This window comes from Hemitrygon akajei, chromosome 1, assembly GCF_048418815.1.
Source record: "Hemitrygon akajei chromosome 1, sHemAka1.3, whole genome shotgun sequence".
Classification (NCBI taxonomy): Eukaryota; Metazoa; Chordata; class Chondrichthyes; order Myliobatiformes; family Dasyatidae; genus Hemitrygon; species Hemitrygon akajei.
In genome coordinates, this window is record NC_133124.1 from 69,909,171 (window position 1) to 69,926,281 (window position 17,111).

General features: G+C 43.0%; 1 protein-coding gene across 8 annotated transcripts in view; it reads right to left on the bottom strand.

Moving 5' to 3' along the window:
* Positions 1–17,111, bottom strand: part of LOC140727548 (anion exchange protein 2-like) — a 251,153-nt gene that overhangs the window by 96,061 nt on the left and 137,981 nt on the right. The window lies entirely within an intron of this gene.

Genomic DNA, 17,111 nt, shown 5'->3' on the forward strand with positions numbered 1-17,111 from the left:
CCTTCAGCTCAAGTTATGTTTTTTTTTCTGTCCATGGTTTGACCTCTGTGTCTCTCTCTGGCAAGGTATGAAGGTTCTGGAGAGAATGCAGATGGAATTTCGCAGAAGGACTTCGGGGAAGGCTTCAAGATTCAGAATGATAGAATAGAGAAATTGAAATATTCTTCCTTAGAGCAAAGGAGGTTGTTCAGATATGTGAGGGATTGTCCTTTGGGAGGAGAGACAGGAACTAAAGGGCAAAGTTAACAAAGCAAAGAGAAAGTAGAGACCACTGAGAAAAGAAATCCATCCTTGGATAGATTTAAATAAATAAGCAATAGAGCTGATGTGCCCAGTGCATCCCACCCCCAGGTTACAAACATCTGACTTGCAGACACCCCTACTTACAAACAACATCCTGTAGCAATATTCATTACAAAAGGCTGACATACTTGTAATATTTTGCTCCTATGGACTTTTCTCTTTCCACCCTTTCGTAAAAGATCTTTCTTATCATTGTTGTGTACTTCTGATGCCAGTGAGTGAGTTGTACGCATTTTACAACTTATGGACATTCATAGTTCCACAGCATGGAAAAGGGCCCTTTGACACAACTGGTCCATGCCAATGAAGAAAACTCAACCAAGCCATAGCCTTCTAATCCTTTCCTCTTCATGTACCTACCCGTCCAACTGTCTTTTAAAAGTTGTTATTATACCTGCCTCAACCACTTCCCTCTGGCAGCTTATTCCACATACATAGCATACTTTGGGTAAAAATCCTGCCCCTCAAGTCCCCACTTCCCCTCTCACCTAAAACCTAGTTCTTTATTCCCCAAGTCTGAGAAAAAAAACTCCATGCATTCACTGTATCTATGCTTCTCATGATTTTATATGCCTCTATAAGATCACCTCTTAGTTTGTACTCTCCCAGGAATAAAGCAGAACGTATTCTCTACCCAGAGATGAACTACATTGAATGGTACAAGAATTGAGCGTCATTCAAGCATAAGTGCCAATTAACATCACACCTCAAAAGTACCAGACAATGACCATCTCCAACAAGAGGGAGTCTAGGGAGATTATACTACATCTGTACAGGTGAGGCTGCACCTGGAGATACAGTGTGCTGTTCCAATCTCCTTACTTGAGAAAAGATATACAGTGGATTCTGTTATGTTTTGCAACCCCAAAAACATTAAACTAATTAGAAGAAAAACAAAAGAGCCGGGAATTCGAGTTCTAACTTTGTTCTTTAGTTTAAGTAAGGTGCACAAGTAAGGTACTACATGCATTTGGTAGTATCATGGCATATGCAATTAACATACATTTACATATAACAATAATGAATTATAAAAACAAAGAATGCTTAATCAAACAATATATTTACAAGATTACTCAAATATTACTTAATTACTAAAGACAAAACATTCCTCCCTGCTTAGCTATAAACTCTAACTCAATACAGAATGCATCTCAACTCGTATACAATATACTATGCAATATACTATGATACAGACATCCACAGCATAGTAAGTTTTAAGTTGTCTGATTCAGGCCTAAAGATTTAATTGCTGTGGAGGCTTTCTTACTCGGGGATAACATCTTTCCTGAAAAGGATGATCACTCTGCTTGGCAGGTAAGATGAAACAATCTCAGGATCTGAGGCCTCCTCTGTGGTGGTTATAGGAGTTGACTCTGGGACTGCAGGAACTGGTTCTGAGAGCTCTGGACACCCTTCTTTCCCTTTTTTTGGCTTTTCTTTCTGGATCTACTTCGAGCCTTGCTTCTCTCCTTCATAACTTCTTGTCTTGATTTGTCTCACTTTCCTTTTCCTTCTTCTAGTCTTTAGGTTTTTTTCAGAATTTCCAAATTTCTAGAAATTAGGTCTTGTTTATACTCTTCCGTTTCCATTATCCTCTTCTTTATTCTTTCTAAGATGTGCATCTTGATCTTGGGAAGCTGCATTTAATTCACTGGAGTAATCACTTATTAACCCTTTTACAATATTAAGCTCCCTTTACAATATGATCTCTTCTCTTGGTTTCCTATCTACAACATCATCCAACAAATTCTCTGTTTTTGATTCTGCATTGACTCTTGTTTGTGGCCTTCCATTCATCCAGCGGGGCTTTGGTCTATGCATCTACTTTAACAAGCAGCTTTTTGTCTCCCATCCAAAATTTTTGCTATAACCTTAATATATGCAGAGTAGATTCTCATTCTTTATATTCACAAAAACCAATATGCTTCCAACTTTCCTCAAGCTCCTTGAATTCTCTTCCAGCTCAACATCAAGACACACTTTGCAAGCCTGATTAACATATCAGAAGCTTTCTCAGATATGTTGTCTATAAAAACTGCTGTAGTCAGTCAACTGCTTTCATCACTTTTACAATTTACCTGAGCAGCAAGATCCTTCATTGGTCCAATCTGCTTTTGAAATAGAGGCACAGAAGTTGGCATCAACACCTGTTTGCCCTCTATTGGGCAATGGTTCATGGTGTGCAGCATGGAGACAGTTGTGGCATCATCCTGTACCTTTCTTAATATGCTTTCAGTTAACCCTATTACAGGGGAAGTGGCATGTAAATGGTGGATGGATCTCCAATCAGGTTGTAGTTGTCTCAGCCAGTCATAGCCTCATAATGCTGGCCCTACTGTTTTTACCACACACAAACCCAATATGGCTTGTTGGTTGTTATATTTCACTGTAACAAATGTCAATCCCACAGGAGTGTTTTTTTTCCCAGTATAGGTTCTAGGTTGGACATCTGCAGGCTTCAGTTTAGTATAGTTGAAATACTGTTCAAACTCATTTTGTAGAATGACTGAAACAGCCAAACCACTGTCCAATTCCATTTTAATTAACTTGCAGTTGACGTGTAAGCCATATTGCTTATGTATTGCGAGTTTTCACATTGTAAATCTCAGTCCTGTTTCACTCTCTTCGTTCTTCATTATCAGATTTTTCATCAACAATACACAGATTAGTGCTCTTTTTGAAACTGCAACTTGACTGTTTAGCCTTTTCTCTTCCCTGTGCAGTCCATTTATCCCTGTATGCTTGACATGTTCTTTGTGTAATGTACCCATAGGGTTCATACTTTCTGTGGACAATCACTTTAAAATGTCAGGAGAATGAGACTGGCTTTTGGACACCGCTTGAGCTGTTACAAAGAGAGAGAGGGAGGTGTCCAACGAGAGAGAGAGAGAGAGGGAGGGGGGAGGAAAGAGAGAGGGGGGGGAGAGAGAGAGAGAGACTGCTCGAAAGATTGATGTTATGGTTTCTCTACAAGTTGCTTACCTTTCCACGAGGACACTTGCCTGCTTGTAAAAGTTTCTGCAGTCAGAGGAGGGCAGAGCAGGTTGATGGACAGCTGGTGTCCAACATGTGGAGATAAAAATCAGGTCCGCTGAGACACAAATAGACGCACAGTTTTGGACACTGAACGAGCTTTGTTGCACCCACAGGAAGGTGGGGTTTTGGAGGATCGATTCGGGAAAATCGATCAGTGGCTCACAGTGTGAAAAGGTGCGACCAGTGGGGAATTATTTGTGTGCCCATCCTTGCCTAGGTGATAATTCCACCACTGAAGAACAGTCGTACATGTTATGGTCATAGTCGGTGACTGCAACAGGATTTTGGAAGACAATGGGAAAATTGACAGCATCAGCTCACCTCTCTCCAAAGTTACTCAAATAACTACCTCAAACTGAACTGAACTCTCTTCATCATCATAAGACTCTATTCATTCACCCCTAGGTTTGAAAGAGCCTAGTTTTGTTCCTATTAGTTTATAGCAATACCAGACTCCAATACGTTTTCCATTTCTGCTGGTTCTTTAACCTGGTCACGGGGTACGTGACATTTGTATGTGTCCTACTTTTCTGCAAGTTTCACATTTAAACCTGGATTTATCTGGTGTATGTGAGCCCTGGCCACAACAATAATACAATTTGCTTGGCCAGGCACACTTCTGTTTATATGTTGCAATTTTGTTCATGCTCACTTTCATTCCTAATGACAACTCAATTGCATCCCTGTCTGTGGTTTCCACTGAGATAGCAATTTCAACGGCTTTTAAATGTAAGTCGTGTTTCAGGTAGGAGACTTTTCTTTAATGCCTTCTTGTAATATTCCACAAACCAAACAATCTCTCAGTGCATTATTAAGCCTATCATTGAACTGCCAATGCTCAGAAAATCTCTTTGATTCAGCCACATGAGCTGAAATGGACTCCCCTTCCTTCTGATTCTGCTTATGAAACCTGAAGCATTCTGCAATCAACGATCATTTTGTGGTTCTAAATGTTCCTGCATTACTTTCACAATATCAGCAAACCTCATTTCAGCTTGTTTGGTTGGAGCAGTTAAACTCCGAAGCAAACTGTATGTCTTGAAATGCAATGCACTCAGCAAAATTGGCACTTGCTTCTCAATGGCTATTCCTTTTGCTCTAAATACTGCTCAAACTGTTCAGTATACAAAATCCAGTCACATGATGTGTAATGAAATACATCTAGCTTTCCAATGTAGCCAGCCATTTCTGCTTTTTTTTTAAAAAAGTGATTATTATCACCTGGTACTCACTGTTTATGAACCTGTTAATTCTTCCATTTTCTGTCTTTTTTAAAAACTCAACTGCTTCGGTCTCCTTCTGAAGAATGCACAAAGCGCGCTTTTTAAAAAAAAACTTGAACATCTCACTGCACTTCCACAGGTAGGGGTCATCTCAGGTTCCTTTTAAAAATACCTCACTGCCACTGTTACGTTTTGTAATTCCAAGAACATTACACTAATAAAAAGAAAACCAAGAGAGCCGGGAATGCAAGTCTAACTTAGCTTTTTCACTTTAAGTGAGGCATGCATCACGATTTAATGTTGTGCCGTATGCAATTCACCTATTTTTACATGTAAGCATAATGCATTATATAAACAACAAAGATGCCTGATCACACAATACCAAAATATTAAATACACAACAGATTCTGGTTAATTGGGACACATCAGGAACAGTACATTTTGGCCCAATTAAGTGGCTGCCAAATGAGCCGAAGTTTCATGGAAATTGATAAAAGGTATGAAAGAGACTAACTACCATTTAACTGAGTAACAATTTACATATTTAAATGAAATACAGAATAAATTAGAACACCACCAGTAGTATATCAGTACTATAAAACTGTGTATTAATTCCTAATAGTCATGGACAAAGGAATTAGGGTAGGGCAGCATAGCAGCATAGTGCCAGCAACCTGGGTTCAATTCCCGCCACTGCCTGAAAGGAGTTTGTACGTTCTCCCGATGGCCTCTGGATGCTCCTGTATCCTTCCACAGTCCCAAGACATACCAGTTGGTAGGTTAATTGGTCTTTGTAAATTGTCCCGTGATTAGGATAGGATTAAAATCAGGGGATTGCCTGGCAACGTGGCCCCCAAAAACAAATTAATAAATAAATCCCCAGGGCCTGACAAGGTCTTCCCTTGGGGCTATGAGAGGCTAGTGCACAAATCGTAGGAGCCCTAGCAGAGATATTTAAAACATCCTTAACTGTGGGTGAGGTGCCGGACGACAGCTAATGTTGCTCCATTATTTAAAGAAGGCTCTAACAATAAGCCAGGTTGGTGAGCCTGACATCAGTAAGGAATATGAAGAAATACTCTTGACCCGTCTAGGTAAGGGCAGCACTGACAACTCTCAAGAAGCTTGAGACATTCAGCCTGTTTGATCACAGTCCATCCACCACTCTAAGCACTCCTTCCTTCCACCCTAAACACTTCCTGCATTCGCCCTAAACAATCCCTCCCTTCACCATCCTAAACACTCCCTCCCCTCACTGCCAGTACACAGCAGCTTCAGGGTGCACCATCTATAAAATGCACCAAGTAATTTACCCAGGCTGCTCCAATAACACCTCTCTTCCAAGGGCAAAAGATACATGAGAATGTTTTATTTAAAGCCAACCATTATTCTGATTTATAAATATATCACTCTTCTTTTATCATCACTGGCTCTAAACCTTGAAACTCACTGCCCACCTGCATCTACCTGGGCTGCAGTTCACTCCCTTCTTTTTGGCAGCAGTTACAGCACAAAGCATAGAACTGTGAAGCACAGTACAGGCCCTTCTGCATACAATGTTGTGCCAACATTTTAACATACTCTAAAATTTTTTTAAAAACCTTGCATTCCACATTGCTGTCCATTTTTCTACATCTATTTGTCTATCTAAGAGGAACTAGAAACAGACAATAAGCATTGGCGTTATTGCTGGTGTCTGGAACCTAATAAATGAACAAATAAAATTTAGTTTACAAAAATCTGTTCTATTGGGTCAAATAGAACTGAATTTTGGAAGCAGATAACTAAACAACATGATCACAATTAAGTACACTGTACACAAGTAACTGAGGGAAAATATCTACCCATTTTGTTTTTCTCATCAAGAGTTTGGAGTCAGGGTCTTGTTAGCTGAAGAGACTGTGGAGTCAGGTCCAACTGAAGCTTTGAAAAGCCCTGTGCAGAGGGAGTTGTGGACCAAGTGTGAACCCCAGAGTAGATGTTATTCTCTGATTCTGTAATAACCAATGGTGAGGAAGATAATATGGAGAATGATTCATTTGCTCCGACTCAAACTCTGCTGCCCCTCTCCAAGCTTATTCAGGTCTTCACCTTGTGCTTGCTGAGCAACACTGCCCTTCCCACACCCAACAGGATGACAAGCTCAGTGTGTTAACAAAGAGACACAAGACACTGCAAAGGTTGGAATATGGAGTAATGCACAAATAATGTTGAAGGAATTCAGCAATTTTGATGAAGGATCTTGATTCAAATCGTTAACTGTCCATATCCCTTCTGATATGCTGCCTGACTTGTTAAGTCCATTCACTGCATCTCAGTGTTAACAACTTGCTCCTACATCTCTTTGCAGCTCAGCCCCTCCATGTTTCAATGACCTCTTCGTGTCCTACAAAGCTCGACTCTTGGGGCTCCATAGCTTTGCCTCTTGTAATTCTCCAGTCCACGATTCCTGACCATACCTTCTAATGTCAGGTTCCACACTTCTGAATTCCCTTCCTAAAGACCGCAGTTCTCTGCCTCCCTGACCAAGCTGGTAACCTCTGTTACTAATCTCTGTGACAGTAACAATTATAAGGGGCACAGTATGTGTTCTCAAATTAAAGACATTAAGTAATTACAGCTTGATTTTGTTGCTGGTGAAAGATATGATTTTCTTCCATATTTCTGCAGGTAAAGGTAAAGCAAGTTGTACTTTTACAAAACTTGATACATCCTTGAAACTCCCACAGTGCATTGCAGCTTGTCCAATAATCTCAAAGAGTCATCAGCTTGATATTAAGAAGTGCAACAAGACCTTCACAATGAAATGAAGAAAGTGTTTTGCTCTTCAATTGGAAAAGCAATTTTCTTAGGAATGCTAGTTAAGGCTAAACGTAGGCCAAAATAAAGATCAATCTTGCTGGTCAAAATATAGCTATTAGGTCTTTTACATTCACCAGAATGGCCCCTATGAAGTATCAGTTTAACATCATAAAGGACAGAATCTCCCACAGCTCAGTCTCTCAGTATTGTCCCTTGCAAAGTGCAGGGCTCCCTCAGTACTGCCTCTCCCACAACAAGATACTCCTTCACTTCTGCCCCTCCCACAGTGCACTGTTCCCTCAGTACCTATCCACTATAAGAATTTTGTAAATTTCAGTGGGAATTTCTTCACTTTCATATTCTAGATGTTGCAGCTCTAACCTACTCAATCTCTCCTTATTCAGCAAATTTGGCATTACTGCAAGTAGTCTAGTGGATAGTCTTTTTCCCCAGGTAGGGGAATCAAGAACTAGAGACAGTATATTATGCTTTCAAAGTTGCTAAGTAACACTTAATACTATTGTGCTAATTCAAAACTTCCCACTATTCAGAACATCTACAGAGACAGGTGAGTAAAAAAGGCCTGAAGGATCATTGTTCCAGCTACTACCATCAGGGAAACAGTATCGCAGCATTAAAGTAAGGACCAAAAGGCTCCGGGACAGCTTCTTCCACTAGGCCATCAGACTGATTAATTCACACTGATACAATTTTATTTCGATGCTATATTGACTGTCCTGTTGTACATACTATTTATTACAAATTACCATAAATTGCACATTGCATATTTAGATGGAGATGTAACATAAAGATTTTTACTCCTCATGTATGTGAAGGATGTAAGAAATATAGTCAATTTAATACTCTTATTTCTGTATCCCAAACACCTTCCTATTTTAACCAATAGACAGGACTGTGCAAAAGTCGTAGGCACCTTAGCTAGATATAGATGTGCATAAGACTTTTGCACAGCACAGTGGGTTCAGGTGAAGAGGGGAGAGTGTACATCGATTGAGCTCAATCCACTATAGGTCATCCTTACAATCGCTTAGATTCTTTTCCATAGTGAATACTGAAGCAAAGTATTCATTAAATATCTTTGCTATCCCCTCCGGTTCCATACACACTTCCCAGCTTGACACAACGAAGGTTTTCAGCCACCTTCACTGTGGTGTCTATTTCTTGGCCATAAAGCTTCATCCAAACAGTGGATTCTCCATCATCCTTGGCTCTTGATCCACCAAGGGCCAACTCTGACCTTAAACATTCCCAAGAGAGAGCATGGAGACAATGCGAGAGGGAGGATAGACAGATGTGTGTATTTTAATGCAAGAAGCATCATGAACAACGCGGATGAGCTTAGATCGTGATCAGTTCTTGGAGCTATGATGTTGTGGCCATTACAGAGACTTCAGCGACCACTCCCCGCTGAACATCAACGGCTCCTTGGTAGAGATCGTTACCAAATTTCTTGGTGTTCCTGGCGGAGAATCTCACCTGGTCCCTCAACATCAGCTCCATAGCAAAGAAAGCCCAGAAGCGTCTCTACTTTCTGCAAAGGCTGAGGAAAGTCCATCTCCCCCCCCCCCCCCCCCCCCCCAATCCTCATCACATTCTACAGGGGTTGTACTGAGAGCATCCTGAGCAGCTGCATCACTGCCTGGTTCGAAAATTGCACCATCTCGGATCACAAGACCCTGCAGCAGATAGTGAGGTCACCTGAGAAGATCACTGGGGTCTCTCTTCCCGCCATCACAGACATTTACACTACATGTTGCATCCACAAAGCAAACAGTATTATGAAGGACCCCACACACCCCTCATACAAATTCTTCTCCCTCCTGCCGACTGGGAAAAGGCACCGAAGCATTCAGGCTCTCACGACCAGACTATTGTAACAGTTTCTTCCCCTAAGCTATCAGACTCCTCAATACCCAGAGCCTGAACTGACACCTTACTGCCCTACTGTCCTGTTTATTATTTATTGTAATGCCTGCACTGTATTGTGTACTTTATGCAGTCCTGAGTAGGTCTGTAGTCTAGTGTAGTTTTTTTTTTGTTTTTTTACGTAGATCAGTCTAGTTTTTGTACTGTGTCATGTAACACCATGGTCCTGAAAAACATCTCGTTTTTACTATGTACTGTACATAGCAGTTATGGTCGAAATGACAATAAAGGTGACTTGACTTGGATGCCTCAGGGGCAGGAAAGGCTACATTGCTTCAGTATTCACTATGGAAAAGAATCTTAGCGAGTGTAAGGATGACCTACAGCGGATTGAAAAGCTTAAGCATATAGACATTAAGAAACAGGATGTGCTAGAGCTTTTTGAAAGTATCAAGTTGGATAATTCTCTAGGACCAGATGAGATGTAGCCCAGGTTACTGTAAGAGGCGAGGAAGGAGATTGCTGAGCCTCTGGCAATGATTTTTGTATCATCAATGGGGGCAAAGAGGTTCCGGAGGATTGCAGGGTTGCAGATGTTGTTCCCTTATTCAAGAAAGGGAGTAGAAATAGCCCAGGAAATTATAGACCAGGGAGTCTTACTTCAGTGGTTGGTAAGTTGATGGAAAAGATCCTAAGAGGCAGGATTTATGAACATTTGGAGAGGCATAATATGATTACGAATCATATGGCTTTGTCAAATGCAGGTCATGCCTTACTAGCCTGATAGAATTTTTTGAGGATGTGACTAAATACATTGATGAAGGTAGAGCAGTAGATGTAGTGGATATGGATTTCAGCAAGTCATTTGATTAGGTACTCTATTGCAAGGCTTATTGAGAAAGTAAGGAGGTATGGGATCCAAGGGGACATTGCTTTGTGGATCCAGAATTGGCTTGCCCACAGAAGTCAAAGAGTGGTTGTAGACAGGACATATTCTGCATGGAGGTCGGTGACCAGTGGTGTTCCTCGGGATCTGTTCTGGGACCCCTACTCATTGTGATGTTTATAAATGACCTGAAAGGGGAAGTGGAGGGATGGGTTAGTAAATCTGCTGATTACACAAAGGCTGGGGGTGTTGTGGATAGTGTGGAGGGCTGTCGATAGGATGCAAAAGGGCTGAGAAGTGGCAGATGGAGTTCAACCCAGACAAGTGTGAGGTGGTTCATTTTGGTAGGTCAAATATGATGGCAGAATTAGTATTAATGGTTAAGACTCTTGGCAGTGTGGAAGATCAGAGGGATCTTGTGGTTCAAGTCCATAGGACACTCAAAGATGCTGTGCAGGCTGACTGGGTGGTTAAGAACGCATACTGTGCACTGGCCTTCATCAATCGTGGGACTGAGTTTAGGAACTCAGAGGTATTGTTACAGCTATATAGGACCCTGGTAAGGCCCCACTTGGAGTACTGTCCTCAGTTCTGGTCACCTCACTACAGGAAGGATGTGGAAACTATAGAAAGGGTGTTGAGGAGATTTACAAGGATGTTGCCTGGATTGGGGAGCATGCCTTATAGGTTGAGTGAACTCGGCCTTTTCTCCTTGAAACGGCGGAGAATAAGAGGTGACCTGATAGAGGTGTATAAGATGATGAGAGGCATTGATCATGTGGATAGTCTGAAGCTTTTTCCCGGGGCTGAAATGGCTAACATGAGAGGGCACAGTTTTAAGGTGCTTGGAATTAGGTACAGAGGAGATGTCAGGGATGAGTGTTTTTTTTTTAAAAAACGCTAAAAGTGGTGAGTGCATGGAATGGTCTGCCAGCGTCCGTGGTGGAGGCGGATACGATAGGATCTTTTAAGAGACTCCTGGATAGGTAAATGGAGCTTAGAAAAATCTTATGGGTATGGGTAACCTTAGCTAATTTCTAAGTAAATACATGTCTGGCACTGCATTGTGGGCCAAAGGGCCTGTATTGTGCTGTAGGTTTTCTAAATTTCTATGTTTCTAAGATCTTTTCATCACTTCTTCGGTTGTCCATCAGAATCCAATGATGACATCCACTCCTTTGACGGTGAGAACTTTGATGACTATACAGTCCTATCCTGGACCCACAAGTTCTATTGCAGGTCGAACATGTATATGTGGTAGTGGTGATAGTGATGGCAACCATGGCTGCATTTCTCCTGGCTCTCTTCTGCTGCCTTCTGGTTGTTCTTTCCATCTCCAGAATACGAACTCCATCCCTACACAGCTGTCACCAAGTGTTATGGTCAGCAGCAACATCTTCCAGGTCCTCGGGTCTGATCTTGCACTTCCTTAAAGCATTCTTCATCTGATCCTTATAGTGCTTCTTCGGCCCTCCAGCTGAGCATCGACCATGATGTAGCTGGCCGTATAACACTCTGCGGGGTAGCCGACATGGGGGCATCCTTATCACTTGCCACAGCCACTGCAACTGATGCTGGGTGATCATGGCCTCAATACTTCTGCAGTTGGTCTTTACAAGTATTTCAATGTGAGGCACCCGCTCATGCCAAGTAATTCCCAGGATGCGCTGAAGGCAGCTCATGTGGAAGCGCTCCAAGGACTTGATGTGACGGCTGTAGGTTACCCAAGCTTCACAGCCATAAAGGAGGGTGGTGACACAGTCTGCTTGGTAAACAGTGACCTTTGTGGAGGGACGAAGGCTCCTGTTCTGAAAGACTCTATGCCGAAGTCTCCCAAAGGCAGCTGATGCCTGTTTAATGTGGCTCTGGATGTCGTTGTCAATGCCGCTACCCTCAGAGAGAATGCTCCCAGATATCTGAAAGATGGCACAACTGTCAGCTTTTCATCACCAACAGTGAAGGCAGGTAGGGTTGGTGGGTGGGACACTGGTACTCCATTGGCAAACCACTTCTGTCTTGGTGGCTTTGATGGTCAGCCCCATCCTGCTGTACGCTCTCACCACCACAGCAAGGGCAGTCTGAAGATCCTCCGGAGTATGGGCTACAAGAGCAGTCATCTACATACTGCAGCTGCAGGACCTGTTCTCTATGGAGTTTGGTGGTTGCGTGGAGCCTCCTGATGTTAAAGAGGTTGCCATCTAATCTGATGTCCACTGCCACACCGCTGCTATCCTCAAACTCGCTGTGGAGAAGCTTGGTAACACACAGGAGGAAGATGTTAAAGAGCACTGGCACTTGCACACACCCCTGCCTCACCCCTGTGCGTACAAGGAAGGGCTCTGACTCTTGTCCTCCTATGGTCACCCGAGCAGTCATCCCATCATGGAACTGGCAGAGGATGTTAACAAATTTACTGGGACAGCCAAACCTGAGGAGGACATCCTCCTCAGGTTTTCATCACTACTGTCATGCCTGTCACCCTCTGATTCGAATCAAGCCCAGTCTGCAGCAAGCTTACAACCGTCCCAGGTTCTGATGAAATCTCATTGGGCCACAACCTGGGGCCTGATGCCCATCCAACACCAACAGGTAAATTGTGGCAGCAACACAGCCAATATTCTTCAAGACACCTGCTGCACCCTGCAACTATTGTGCTAATGACATTGCTGCCTTCATTTCACAGTTGGCTGATCTGGTACCCTTTGACTGGCTACGTCATGTCCTCACACACTCTACAACCCCACTGCAAAAGACACAGCTGAGAAATTTCACTGCCAGTTATCGCGTTAATCATCTAGGAGGAAGCACAAGATTGAAACATGTCACCGTTTTTTTTTTACAGAAGTTGCCTTCCTTGGGTTATTTCCTCAAAAGAGTTGTTTGGCTAAAACAGTCTCAAAATAAGAAGTTAGAATTTGGAGGAATGGCTTGATTCTCACTCAGCTAGAGGCCCCTTCAGACAGAGCAGGACCACTGAATGGTGGGGTGCACCTACCCACCAATGTGAAGGCCAGGTGATTCCAATTCCCAGCATCTCAGCGAGGGCTAGCTTCATTACTGATCAGAGTCAGTTGAAAGTTGTCCGGTTCTGTGATTACAACCAGACACAAAGGCAAGCTTCAGTAGCTCCTCTGAGAAGGGAGAGTGCTGATCATTGGACTCTCCTGCTCTCTTCACTGATGCTGCCTGACCTGCGAATAATTCAGCACTGTAGTCAGAGCAGCTGGTTCACTCTGATGCTCCACTAACACTGGTGAAAAGTTTGGCATGTCTGAAAGCCTCATTCTAGGGCCCCCCACCATGACAGCCATCAACCAGGTGTGATTTACAGAGAGGTAGCAATGAATTTCTCTTTTGTTTTCCTCCAAGAGAAAGACTTCCCAGCTGATACTAATTACTACACTTATTGTCCCAGTGGAAAACAGTCAAGTGCTTCAGGCAAAATTTTGCCTACAAATTACACATTTTAAAATAACCTGACAAAATATACTGATACTTGGTTACAGATCCACCCGGTCTGTTTGGGTTTAACAAAAAAAGAAACAAATCATTCCAACCCACAGAAGTCACGGTCCAGTGGGCAACACTCTCACCTCCACAAAGGTTCAAGTTCTGATGCCGAGTTGGCCCTGCAGACAGGTGCAGTGTTCTGGTCAATGCTCATCCCTCAGTCAACATCTGCCTATTATTGCACTACCACCTCCCATCTCTAAACAAGATCTTACTTTCTCAAGTTGCAAAGGAAATCACGCTTTAGAATGAAGTACTTCAGTGCTTGTTAAGCGCATGTGGTTATCCCAAGGTTGAGAGTGATTCTTCAGGAAGTACATAAAACAGTACAGCACAGTGCAGGCCCTTTGGTGCACAATGTTGTGCTGAACTTTTAAACTACTTCAAGATCAATCTAACCATTCCCTCTGACATAGCTTTCCATTTTACTTAAACTGTATTTTAAGAGTGTCTTAAATGTCCCATTTATATCTGCATCTACCTTGACGCCTGACAGTGTGTTCCACACAACCAGCACTCTGTGTAAAAAAAAAACCTCTCTCACCCTTGCTTTACTTTTCTCCAATAATCATAAAATTATGCCCTCTTGTATTAGCCATTTCTGCTGTGGGAAAAAGGCACTGGCTGCCCACTCAATCTATGCCTCTTATCATCTTGTACACCTCCATAAATTCATTTCTCATCCTCCCTCCCTCACTCACTCACTCAACCTTTCCTCAGAAGACATGCTCTCCAATCCAGGCAGTATCCTGATAAATCTCCTCCACATTCTCTCTAAAGCTTCTACATCCTTCCTATAATAAGGCAACCTGAACTGAATACAACATTCCCAATGTGGTCTAACTAGTCTCGTGGAATGTTTTCTTTCTTGTTCCGATTCCTTTCACCTTTCTAAACTACTCCAGATTGCCAGTTTTGACCTCCGTCATTAAATGTGGGAGTAAATCCACAGTCTCGCAACTCTGTGATGAGGCTCCTCACCCACCCACCTCTCTGGTAATGGTGATGCTGTGCCAGGTCAGTCCTCTACTGTACAACCTCCTAAAGGTTCACAGAATGCTTGCATATACTGATCAATGATGGTTGTGATAGACATTGTATCCCCACACCAGCAATCAAGCTAAATCTAGCTGTGGACCCTCCCTGAACCCAAACTAACCTCCACAGTCAGACCATACCAGCCAGATCCTGCACAGAGGACAGGAAGAACTGAGTACACAGAACAACATTCCTCAGTTCTATGACCCATTAGCAAACATTAAATACTGCAGATGTTGGAATCTAGGCCAATAAGTTGCTGGAGGAACTCAGCAGATCAGGCAGCATCGATGGAGGAAAATGGACAGTCCTGCTCCTACACTGCAGGGTCCCAAAGTCCCAAACAGCCCTTCCAGGTGAGGAGACACTTCACCTGCGAGGCTGTTGGGGTTACATGCTGTGTCTGATGCTCCTATATATCGGTGAGATCCGATATAGATTGGGAGACCGCTTTCCCAAGCACCTACGCTCCACCCGCTAGAAAAAGCAGGATCTCCCAGTGGCCACCCATTTTAATTCCACTCCCATTCTCATTCTGATAATGTCTATCCATGGCCTCCTCTACTGTTGCAACGAGGCCACATCTTATATTCCGTCTGGATAGCACGGGCAATGATTTCTCGAACCTCCGGTTATGAACCCCCCTCCCCAACTCTCCTTCACCATTCCCCATCCCCTTTTCCCTCTCTCACCTTGTTTCCTTGCCTACCCTCAGCTGCTCCTCTCTCCTTTCCTTTCTTCCTTGCTCTTCTGTCCTCTCCTATTAGATTCCTCCCTTCTCCAGCCCTGTATCTCTTTCACCAATGAACTACCCAGCTCTTTGCTTCACCCTTCCCCCTCCCTGTTTCACCTGTCACCTTGTGTTTCTTCCTCTCTGCTCCCCACCTTTTAACTCTATTCATCTTTTTTTCCTCCAATCCTGCTGATGGGTCTCAGCCTGAAACATTGACTGTACTCTTTTCCATAGATGCTGCCTGGCCTGCTGAGTTCCTCCAGCATTTTGTGCGTGTTGCTTGGACTTTCTTGTTTGGAAATGGACAGTCATTTTGGGTTGAGACCCCAGATGAATGGCCTCAACGCGAAACTCCCACTGTCCATTTCTCTCCACAGACGTTGCCTGACTGAATTTGTTCAGCAACTTATTTGGCACACCTGCACCAGGTGTTGCTTGAGGTATGAATATTGGCTCAGAAGCCAGATACCTTTGCTACTCTTAAATATAATGTCCTGGAATCTATTAGCAAATAACATAAATACAGGAACAGGGTTCCAAACTAAATAATCCCATTCGTTTGTATCTTTTCAACCCTGCCTGTTTATTTGTCTGTCGGAATGCCTCTTAAACCTTGCTATCGTATTTGCTTCCAACACCTCCCCCAGCAGAAAATTCCAAGCATCTATCACTTACTTCGTCAAAACTGTGGAGCAAACAAAGTCTTGCTATCCATCTTCACTGCTTCAGACCTGGACTGTGTGGAAGATTCTGCAGTGGGGCTCCCTGACTCAGACAATAGTGTTATTCGCCAGCCCATGGCATCACTTCCACAACCTACTCAGACCTCCTGAGAACTTTCACACCGTCTGTCCTTAGAGCCAGAAGCTAAAATGCATCCCAACAGGACAGATGTGTTATTTTCAGGTATTTAAGGATATTGCTCTTCCCAGAGTATCTGGTGAGCACAATGTTAAATCAGAATCAGGGAAACTTGGGTCAAAAGGAGGTCATTTGGCCCATCGGTCTTACCTCACCTCCGAACTAATCTCACTAGTAACCTTGTTGGTTAAGACAATTCAAGCTAATTTTCATCCAGATACTTTTTAAATGTGATGAGGGTTTCCGCCTCCTCTGACTCATCAGGCAGCAAGTTCCAAGCAGGACTCCAGTGAGAGCACAAAGACAATGGTGCAGTGGAAACGTTACTGCTCCAATTGCTTAGTGCTCTCTTCAAATCCCCTCTAATCTTTCAATCAAGTGTGTTCAACTGTCAAATTCTCAGTCAAGGGAAACTGATCCTCCAACATCAGAATTTATACATTGAGTGTCAGTTAGTATCAAACATTTCTTTGCCCTCCCCTCACGAGCCCACATCATGACTAACCTGGAACTGGATGCGATCATACAATGAATGCCCCATCACTGCCATTTTTCTATTAGTGGAGTTTCTCCAGCAGCCTCTCTCTCATGTTACAGATGCTAATAGTTTATTGCGTTCCATAAAACAATCTGCTTTTATGGAAAGCAGCTTGGAATGTGCTAATCAACTGCTTCCACGTGTTTCATATCCATTCAGTCTGAGTATCAGTGACTATTCAGGGCTGTGCAAGCATGTTCCAACTCGTATGGATTATGTGCCTTCAACTGCAAGCCTGTCATTTGTCCAGTGGAGAGAGAGAGCAGACAGTACAGAGCTCTGAGCTTTAATTGC